General features: G+C 36.9%; 1 pseudogene; it reads right to left on the minus strand.

The window, feature by feature from the left end:
• Positions 1 to 3253: 3253 nt before the first annotated feature.
• LOC118853956 lies at positions 3254 to 4095 on the minus strand (annotated as a pseudogene).
• Positions 4096 to 11975: the final 7880 nt, after the last annotated feature.

Consider the following 11975-nt stretch of genomic DNA (forward strand, 5'->3'; position numbering starts at 1 on the left):
AAGGTCAGCTCTTATCTAAGATGTTAAAACTGAATTAAGTGAGAACAAGTGATGAACAAATGGCATTAAATCACTAAATCAAAAAATTGAAATCCTACCTATATGTGAATGCTGTAGTAGATAATTAGTAATTTGCTAAAGAAAAATATCGCAAGTTTCTATGTAGGGAAAAGACCTAAGGACCCCAAAAAGGGCTATTTTTGTAGAAATGAGGAAAATCAAAAAAGAGATAGGATTAGTTCTTGACTCAGATAGGGTGATGAGAACCAGCCATGGAAATAAGGAAGAGATGCTTAAGAATCACTTTATTTGTTTTCTTTCCAAAGAAAATGAACAAATTTAGTTTCTAAGGAGTTTGTGTGCAAGATAAGTAGGAAGATAATGAAAACACCCTAGTTTCTGTGAGAGTGAGAGAGACAAGTAAACAGACAGAGACAAAGAGACAGACACAGACATAGACGGGGAGAATGAAATCTGCAGAAAATTGAGCAAGCAAACAAGGAGATTAAGAGGTTGTTATTGGAAGGAGGTGATAGTGTTCCAGGGATCTATGCTTGTCTGTGTCCTGCTTTATATTTGTTAAGCAATAACATGGATAAGAATATTGATAGTATATATTTGTATATGTGCATACGTGCATACATACATATATACACACATACATACATATGTCATTTTCAAATATCACAAAGATAGGAAAAAATAGCAAACTTACTGAAATAAAGTCATGATAGAAAAGACTGTGATGGTCTAGAACACTGGGCTAAATCTGACTGAGTGAACATTTCATTGCTCATGATTGACTTGTATCTGTAACAAAAATAAAGATTATATCTAAATTAATTGTACATTTAGTGCTCCAATAATTAGACTACCAAGGGGTTACTCTCTCTCTATCTAGATGTGGGCAAAATGATAATTCATTTAATAAAAACTGGAAAGAATTAAGATATCAAGTGAAGTGATAAAAAGTGATAATGAAGGGATGATAGTAATCTAGATCTTAAAATCTATTCAAAGAAATAAAATATCTGCTACAGGTTAGAATGTTATAACAAATAAACAAAAATCCAAGGCAATCAAATTCAACAGTACAAGGTTTTATAAACCCACGAATATAATCTACTTGAGGAAGCCTCCCTATTTGGAGACAGCAATTGGGAAAACTAGAAGAAAGTTTATTAACAGCAACAACAACAGCAGACAAACAAAAAAAATGTGCCAACATTTTGTACTTTATTAAAAAAATCCACATAGATGCACGATTTGTTAGGATGCTCAAATCTGATGTTTCTTTATTAGCCTATGAAATTAAATTATTCAACTTGATCCCTGACATGACAAAATGACATCTTTAAGAAACCGGATACAGGTAATATTGAAGCCAATGAAGCATTAAAAACAAAGAAATAAAAACGTGTACAAAAGTATCTTTAATGCAGTAGAAATGGAGCTGGCTTTGTAATACGAGGAGCTATGTTCAAATCCTGCCTCTGAAAATGACTACCCATGTGAACTTTTACAAGTTACTTAACCTCTGAGCTTCAGTTTCCTGATTTCTAAAATAAGAAAGTTTGATGAAATTGTGTCTGAAGTCCTTTCCATGCCCAGATCTCTGATCCCATGACCTCCTTGAATGCTGTGGGGAGCTGAGAATGCATGCAGGCATATCTAGAATACCATTATAAGTAAAAATATTATTGCATCTTACAGATAGCCCATAGAGAGGTGGAGGAAATGCCAGTGGAGAAATCAAATAATATAAAAGGTATAAAACCAGAGTAAAAAAAAAAAAAAAAGAATGAACAGAACCTAAAATGGAATTTTTTCTAGTTGCAATAATAGAGGTAGAAGAGAAAGTTATTTGCAATTCAGTCTTTCTACCAATAAAAGCCTAGAGAAAAACTGTTCTGAAAAATTCAGAGATAACCTGCCTTGTATTTTCATCAGTAATATGTTGGAAATTCACTTGACTTAATGATACATGTTGAATGGGGTTCATTGTTGAACAAATTTTTGTACAAGAAAAGGTTTCATGAGTGTAAAAAAAGAATTTTGCAAGAGAAAATGTTTACCTTCACATTGTATTATGTAGTTGTGTGTTAGCATCACTTACAATATGAAAACAGAGTAACATTAACACTTCTGGGAAGAAATCCAAAATATCCACAGAGTGCTGAATGCAAGGAAGTTCCAGCCAGCCATGTTATTCCAAATAGAAGTTAAAAAAATAATAATAATGCTCATTTTAAAATGCCATTTTCAGTTACCTTTATTATTTGTGTTGTATTAAGAATATCTTACCACATCTGATTAAAGCCCCCAAATTCACCAGAAATTCTGTGTGCTTATTAAAAAATCAGATTATATTGATCTCTAACTTCTGAAGCACAATTTGCATTACCTATCCATGAGACTTTTATTATCACTCTTAAAAGTGGCCGCCTTTTCCAGTATCAACTTTCTTTAAATAAAAAAGAATCTCAGCAAGATGTGTTCAAGCTGAATAAATGTATTCCATAGGATAATAAGGAACATAAAATATAGTTATTCTAAATGAGCTGGAATATATTTTGCTCATTTTTCTTCTTGGTAACAGTAGTCTGCTCTAAAATGATAAATTAGTAGAGCTGAATCATCCAATCCAAGCAACTTCTCTTTTAAGGAAAGAAAACTAAGGATCAGTGAGATGAAGTGAAATGTACAATATTATTAAGGTAGTTAGAAGCAGAGACAGCATCAATATACAGACCTCTTATTTTTCACTTCTGCAAATTTTACTTTATTCAAAAATAAGATGAAATAATCTTAAGTCTTTAAGTCTTTTTTTTTGGAGGGCCCTCCCTGATGCCCGTGATGTCACTTCACTGTTGGGCAGGCTCTTCCAAACAAAAAGCCCAGAGAACAGGAGCAGGCCAGGCCGGGCACAGGCCTCACCCCTACATTTCTGGTCTTCCGAGGCCTCCGGCCAAATCTGCCCCTTCTGGAGAATCTAGAAGAGTTCGTGATGATCCCTTGAGTCAGCAAAGTTAAGGCACAAACAGAGTGTTGCAAACTGGGGGGTGCCCAGCTCTGTGGCCCCAGGAATCAACAGAGGGCTCTTACTTGCTCTCCTGGGAAACAGATAGTAGCAGCAGCAGGTCAGCCTACAGCCAAGGCTGTATTGTGGCACACAAACAGGAGACAAGCTGGAGCTACCCGAACAGCAACGGGAGCGAGCTCTGAACTGGTTCCAATGGATGTGAAGAGCTGCTCAAAAGTGGGGCCTCCGCTTGCGGCCAGTGTAACATGTATCAGCTCGAACCTCCCTGCCCTGCGGCCGCCGCCTCTCCTTCTTCTCCAGGATCCAGTCTCGGCTCTTTTTCACTAACTTCCCCTTTGCGGTCTTCTACCGGATCCTTTCATTGAAGAACTTGGATTCTTTCATCTCTTGCCAATCTCCACACTCAGTGCCCAGGCCCTTGGGCAACACACCCGAAGGGCCAGCAAACAGAAGAAGAACTTAGCTTTAGCGCTGTTGGGGAATTCCACCACCATACCTCCAGTGAAACCGGCCTTCATTGCCTAAGCTGTTATCAGCTCCAACTGCTCAGCATTCTCAGGATACAGCTGCAAGACCGCTCGAGCTCCTCGGGTCAGAGCAGAATAAAGGGACGTCAAAAAGCGGTGCAAGCGCTTGGCAGGGTTGTGTGTCTTCTGGTCAGCATTACAGAGCCACTGCACAGCAGAAATGCTCATACAACCATCAAATGAGCCCGGCCTGAAGGGGATGCCCTGACCCATGTCCCCCCGAAGCAGGTCTCCTTCCACTTCTCGATCCACAGCCACATCCAGCATGGCAGCGCTAATGTCGATGCCCACCCAGTAGTGCCCCTGCTTCGAGATGAAGTCAGCTCTGAGCCCAGAACCACAACCAACATCCAACAGGAAGCAGGGCTGGTCCTCGGGCAGACTGAGGAGCTCCACTGCCCGTTCTGACATCTGAGTCTGGATCTCAATCATGCGTGAGTTGCCAGTGTACTTCCGGGCCTCATCCTCATTGTAAAATAACTCAAGGGGTCCGCCGTGCTGCGGCCTCCAGCCACTGCACGCCATGGCTGCACTCCGGAAGTCTCCAGAACTCTTATTTTTGATCTCAGTGTTCTGACCTCTTTACCATGCTTCAAACTATACCAAAGAGTGAGTAATACTATCCTGCCTTCCTGCCAACCTGGGGTGGGTAGGTTAGGGTATTGCTACTTCCTTTTTTGTATACCCTGCACCTGGCACATAGTAAATGCTTAATAAATACTTTTTTTTTTCATTTATTTCTAACCTATAGTTATCTCTGATTTAAAATTGCTATTAATTTTCCCTTATGAAATAAATGTTGGTTTTCTTTTTATTTATTTTAATTATATCACTCTTTTATCATTTTATAAGCTTTGAGTGTAACTTTTTTGTTACTTTTTAAAGTATTTTAATATCCTCTATGCTTATTAGAAATGGGGTCAGAATATATCAATTTACAAAATAGTATCAGACACAGAATTTTGTATAATTCTGTACATTGACATTCAACTCTAAACACACGAATGCTATATGATCATGGATCTTCCATGAACATCTTATATAATCTGTAAATATCTCCTTCATGCATAGGGAATGGAAAGTCTAAACACTTTAGGATGCTCAGTTCTTTGAATATACTCAGCCTAGAATTCCAAGATGAAAAGTAGTAAGTACCATGGTCTAAAGAACTAAGGGGTCAGAAAGTCCCCCAGTGCAAGGTAATGCAAAAAGTAAGATGAAAGCAAGGATCCAGATAACTGAGATCCAAGTAAGGTTGTCTTTGTACTGTGATTTCTTTCATTTTATTTTACCCATATTTGCAGTAATTACAATAGTTGATTTCACCCTATTTCAAGCTATTTAAATCATGTGTAAAGTTGATTTTCCCACACACTATCTAATCTATTATATTACAAAGTATAGTCATTTTGAAAGTGTAAAATGTTTACTCTGTGATTTTATTTAAGGTTATCCAAGGACTAAGGGGTAAAAAGATTGAATTGGATATTTAGAATTATGTTCCCTAAGCCTAGGACTGAAAGCCCAATCCTGTTGGATCTTCTGGTTCACATATTGCATGGAGCAAATAACTCAGTATCTTGTCATATAAAATGCTACAATTCTATACATACATGCAAAAAAAAATATATATATATATATACACACACGTATATGTGTAAATATGTTATATATAAAATGCTTGCATAAACACATACAGCATATATACTTATGCATTTATTATGTAACAACCACATATATGCATAATTATCTATAGAGAGATATAAATATGCATCATTATATATAGAGACATCTAGGTGGCACAGTAAATAGAGTGCCAAGCCTGGAGTCAGGAAGAAGCATCTTCTTGAGTTCAAATCTGGCCTCAGACACTTTAAAAGCTGTGTGATCCTGGGCAAATCATCTAACTTCTATTTGCCTCAGTTTCCTCATCTTTAAAATGAACTGGAGAAGGAAATGGCAAACCACTTCAGTATCTTTGCCAAGAAAACCCCAAGTGGGGTCAGGAAAACTTGGGCATGACTTAAATGGTTGAATGACAACAACATTATATATTGTACACACATAAATAAACATGTTATGGGTATTCCAAGAAGTATCTATTTGCCCCCATATGTAATATATCATAAAGTAAATTCTGTGTTCCCTTATATGCAAACTCCTATTTATATTCTCTCTCTCTCTCTGTGTCTCTCTCTACATATATATATATATATATATATATGTATGTATATATACATATACATATGTATGTATGTATGTATGTATGATTTCTGAGGTATCTAGCCACTAGGAGGAAAAAAATGACTGGCAAGAAAATTAACATTGCGCAAAAGCCCAGTTGGTCAGATGCCAGTGTCAGCTTGAAAATATTTGTTCAGGATTAGATTGAAATCTCTGTCACTACCCATTTTGTTTGTTTATTTGTTTTCTCAACAATATGGATCTTTGTTTACATATTATCATTATGCCAGGATGTTAAGTATACAATGGCCCAGAGACCACACAACAGAGAAAACCAGTTCATATCCTGCACTAGGCAGGGAAAAGGGATCATGTCCTCATTGGAAAGAAAGCATGCCATTCCTAATATCAACATCTGGGACAAAGCCCTGATTATCCCAAGGCAATTCCAGCTTTGGCTATGTTAAAAGCTGGTCATATTTTGTGAGGGATTTTATATGTCAGGAAAATCTTTTTTAAAATGTGTCCCCTACCCCCTGGGGTAACTTGAACTTTCACCCAACTCCCCCCCCAAACTCTCTTCTTTTCTGGGAGGGAACAGATCATCATCTTCCTTATCCCTATGTAGAGCCCCTGGGAGATGGACAGTCAGCTGAATGCCCTATGGAGAGAACACTTCTACTCAGATAATCCTCAAGGTCCTTTCCTTCAATTTCTTTTCTCCTGGGATATTTTTAATTCTTATTTCTCCTTTTCTAGTATAATTGGTCATACTATGTACCAGGTATTGTTGAGGATAGAAAGTGTTGAGGATTAAAAAAAAAGCAAATTAGTCATTACCCTCGGGGAGCACACAGTCTAATGGGGGAGGCAAGAAGCAAGTAAATAGACATAAACAAACTATATTAAGGACAAATAGGAACTAATTAATAGAATGAAGGCATTACAATAAAGAGACACTGGAAAAAACTTCCTGAAGAAGCTGAAAATTTATCTGGGACTTGAAGGAAGCCAGGGAAGCCCGTAGGTAGAGATGACGAAGGAAGAGTATTAGAAGCATGAGCCCCAGCCATAGACAATGTCCTTAGCTTAGAGACAAAATGTCTAGTTAGTTGTGGAATAGTCAGGAGACCAACATCACTTGATCAAAGAATGTATATTAAGGAGTAAAGTATAAGAAGACTAGAAAGGTAAGGGAGGAAGCAAAATTATGAAGGGTTTTGGATGCGGAACAGTGGCTTTTGTATTTGATCTTAGAGACAATAAGGAGCCCCTGGAGTTTACTTAAGTCCTATTAGCCACAGAACCTGGCCATCGATATACATTTCACTGATCTTTGATTATGTCATGCCTATATTCCAACAGTCTTTATTACATACAGCCATATATGATGCTATTGTATGTATCTGTATTTCAGATAGATGATTCCATCCATAAGGATGCTCCCTTCACTGATGCAGATTACGATCCCTGTAAAACTTAACAGGTGATTGTGGAGTGCTAATGTGAAAGAAAAATTAAGTGTACCATGACCATACTTCAGAAGAGTTTCTCCACAGTTAACTAGGTTGGCCTTCAGTTGATCCGTCAGATGACGTAGCTGTCCATCGTAAGTCCCTTAGCCAAAGCCTTTCCAGCATTACAGGCCTTTATAGAATGTGCTTCTTGGTGATATAAACTTAGAAAATTTAAAGTTATTTCGATGCCACAATATCTACTTTTAAAAAAAATCCTCAACAAAAGCATCCATTAAGGCTAGAATTAATATAGTATTGACTTAACATCATCTAAAAACATTTATTGTTAATCACAATGGAAGTTTTCTCTTTCTATACCATTGATTATCCCTTATTTTAAGTGTTCAGTATTAATGTTCCTTTTTTCTTATTTCATGTTAGTGTTTGAAAAAAAAAACAAATGAAATAGCATTATTTTTGCTTTTGTTCTAATTTCATATGAAATAACAGCATGGGTATCTTGAGTTTATTTTGGATTTATTTTTCTTATCCTATGACATCATCTCCAGAAATTGTTACATTAGAATGCCTAAAGTACTATGAACATTTAATTTATAGTGATTAGATAATAAAACATGACAAGACAGGACAAGGAAAAAGGAAAACAGTGCAACATTTTTTTTTTCAATTCTCTAGCAAGCTTGATTTTGAAGAAATATTTAATTTCAGAAGAATACATACAAAGCAATATTCTTCTAACTGATTTTTTTTAATCTTCATGCATATAAATGGAGATTGCCTCTGGTCATTACAACCATGTAATTTATGATATAAACATTCTCAGTAAAGACTTCAAGTGATGTTTTAAAAAGAAAAATGGTAGTTCATTGGGTATTACTTTTTCCTTTTAAAGATTTGCAAACTTTGACATTTCAGACCATTTTAATACAATGCAAGATGATATTGAAATTAATCAACATTGAATGAAATCCACTAACTTATATTACATAAATATTCTATATGCCATTGTTCATAGCACGAGTAAAGTGAAGTCAGTATGTAGAAAGCATAACTTAAATTTTTTAGTAGAAATAAGACTTATACCTATTTCTGTAAATGTCTATTTTCCTTGTTGTATAACATGATCCTAAAAAGTGAAAACAATGAATACCCACAAGCAACAATGTGGTTCAATCTCAGCAACATCATTGGCTTCATATTATTATGATAATAATCTGATGATGATCATAAAATCGTAGAATTCTACATCTTGCAGAAAATTCAAGAGTTCCTCCACCTCCCTATTTTACACGTGATGATACTGAGATGCAGAAGAATTTGTGAGTATTACAAAGTCACACAAAAGACAGATCTTATGATTCTCATTCTATTGTTCTTTCGATTTTATTCACAGAATTGGATAGAAAGAGGAAATGTAGATGGGCTGTAACAACAATGCTACTTGCCACTACTGTGACTGTGTAAAGCCAATAACACCAGCACACGGGAGGGCTGCTAGCACAAGTTCTTTGATCTGCTTTTCTAAGGAAAGCAACTTTAAGGGCTTTACAATCTCACTTTAATTAAACATACATATATCATTTACTTAGTTCAGGGGAAAAAGTCAGTACCCTGAACTTAAAAAAAAAAGCACAAACAGAAATTACAAGCAGAAATTATATAAGCAGAGCAAAATAACACAAATCAGCAGACAGACTTCTAGCTGTCTGTCCGAGACATTACATACATAGTTACCAGACAGACTAGCATGAACATCTGGGTTTTTCAAAGCTGGGGGGCTCCTTAATGGCTACCCAGAGTCTCATCTGGTCAAATCACATTACAGTGATTTCCAGTGAGTGAGCCCCCAAAGCAAAACCTCTCCTCCCAGAGTTCTGAGAGTTCTAGCTTAATGGCTACCCTCAGAGTATATATACCCTTTTTCATGGCCTGAGGGCTTCACAGTTCCCCTGACCTAATTAGCAAAAGTATGTGGGCTTTCCTACAAGGAAAGGCAAGACTCATTCAAAGACACTTGATTGCCTTAGTGCTGAGAAGCACTCCAAAAGAAAAAAAAAACAATAAAAAAGTTCCACTTTGCTTGCCCTTATATGGGAACACTAATGCTGTGCTGGTGGAGCTGTGGTCCAAAAATTCTGGAAAGTGGTTTGGAAAAATTGAGAGAATTGTGTGAGCCAATCTGACTCTATATTATAAAACTGACTCTATTTTTGAGGTCCAAATATCATTTTCCTGTAAATTCTACATGTTTCCTAATTGTGGAAACTGAGTGACATCCTGTTTTACATCTGGAAAAGTCTACCTGCTCACTCTCCCTACTTCAAATTCTTGAAACTCACTGATATCCTTCCCAACTCAGAAAATCCCTAATCTTTCCTACAACTAGAAATCAGATTACTTAATCTTGTTTAAATCGTGTTTTTTTTTAATGCATAAAAATCTGTCTCCCTCTCCATTTAGGGTCCAGTGTCAAGCTGAGGATGTCTAATCTTGACTTGTTATGCAATTGACATGCATTGCTTAATAAATCAGTATTCTTGGAAGTTCGTGTTTCCTCAGTTATTTCATATTTCATCTGTCACACTATTCCCCTAAAGTTATTAAATTGGCATGCCTTTTCACTCAGCAATACTTCTACAAGGCCTAAAGAGCCCCCACAAAAAGGGAAAGAATCAACATGCACAAGACTTTTTTTAGGACTTTTTTTTTCTTTAGTGCTAAAAACAACCTGGAAATGAAGGGAGTGTGGTGTCTGTCAATTGGCAAATAGCTGAACGAATTACATAGAGTATGTGAATATAATGGAAGACTATTATATCATAAAACTTAGCAAAATAGTTTTAGAGAAAGATGAGAAGACTCTGTGAACCTATTAAGAGAGAAGAGAAGAATCAAGAGGTCAATTTTGCAATGCCAACATTGTAAAGACAAACAGTATTGAAAGACTTAATATAACCACGATTCCAGAGGACCAATTATGATAAAACATATTAACACCTCCAGACAGAGAGATGATGAACTAATATGCACAATGAGACATGTACTTATAGACATGGCCAATGAAAGAATTTGTTTTGCTTGACAATATTTTTTACAATGATTTTGTTCTTTTTTTTAAGGGAGCAGGTAGTAGGAGTATGAGAATTAAATTAAAAATTTAATTAACAAAGAAACAGTAGTCAATAAGTTTAAATATAACTATTATTGGTCAGTTTCAATAAAGTCCTCCCCTTGATGCTTAAAATGTGCTGAGAGAGAAGCTGGGTCCTAATGGCCATGCGAGTGGAACACAAGTTGTTGTAGGTACCAAGCTGAGAATTTTTCAGTAGTGATCCAATAATGGATTATGCTTCTTATCTGCAGACAATCTAGCTAAGTTAAGAGAGGGTCATCATTGGGGGGGGGGGGGAAGCCTAAACAGCACCCCCCCAAAAAAAGGAGAAAGAACCAACAAGCACAAAACTATTTTTGGGACTTTTGGTGGGGGAGGGTGCATGATTTAATTTTTCAGGCACAGCAATTTTTGAAGACTTACTAAATTACAGAGAGGTTGTTTGGATTCTGATGGCTCAGAGTGAGTGTAAATAGCAGTTGTTTCTGTTTTGTCCAGAAAGCCAGAGAGTGTTCCCCTCCCAGACTGATTTGATTTGATTTGATTGACTAGCTAAAAGAGACCATGATTTACCTCATTGTTACCTAGTCTTAATCACTGAATGGGCATTGCCTTAGACAAACTGAGATCTGGGAGAGACCTTAGCTTAAAAAGGCTATTGCCTCCCACTGCATCCTGGGCCATCTCCAGTCATCTAGTTGTCCTGATCCATGTCTTGCCATGGACCTGGTTAGCTTCAGAGGAGAAAGTGAGGCTGATGACTTTGCACAGCCTTCCCTCAATTAAATCCAATTCACTTGCAAGTCATGACACCTCCTTCCTGATGTCCAGGTCCCCTTTGAGAATGAAGTGCAAACAACAGTATGTGTGTAACACACACACACACACACACAAGCACACTACACACACATGTATGTATGCATATATATGGAGACATATATGTATGTACACACGTGTGCATACACATACATATATACATGTATATACACATATACCTGTATGAATGTACATATATGCACATATACATATATATACACATACATGTGTATATGTATATGCATACATATGAAAAATCCCTTCTCCTCTCTGCCTTTATTCCAAGCTTCTGTCTTACTAGCTTTAAATATGAATCTTTTACTTTCATTTCTTCTCTTTACAACATTGAACTGGCTAAGGAATACTACAGCACCAAGCTACTAGCTTCCCAGGGAAATAATTATTGTTTAGCTTCTTCTCCACCTAGTGCAGTCTATCGCCTTATCCGGACTGCCTTTGTTACCAGACCTCTCTTATAGCCTGTACAATCAAGAAATAAAGCCAGATTTGCAACTGCTAATATCTTGTTTACGTGGCAAGGGCATAAACAATAGTGTAACCCTGTATTGGCAGCAAGATCTTCTGGGAAATATAGTGGGTTTTTGTTATTGTCTTTGCTGTCGTTTTCTTTTCCCCCTGGTTGGAAGGAGAGGCTAAATGTTCATGAGATCATCCTGTTAGGACAGGGGAGGGGAGGCCTAGGAACCTGGAGTCCTTTGGGGGCTAAAAGATACCTGAGGCTGCAGACAGGGAGCTAATACCTTGCGAAGGCCTCTGCTGTCCCAGATGAATGAGAGGATCAAATATGATCGTGA

Source organism: Trichosurus vulpecula, chromosome 6, assembly GCF_011100635.1.
Source record: "Trichosurus vulpecula isolate mTriVul1 chromosome 6, mTriVul1.pri, whole genome shotgun sequence".
Taxonomy (NCBI): Eukaryota; Metazoa; Chordata; class Mammalia; order Diprotodontia; family Phalangeridae; genus Trichosurus; species Trichosurus vulpecula.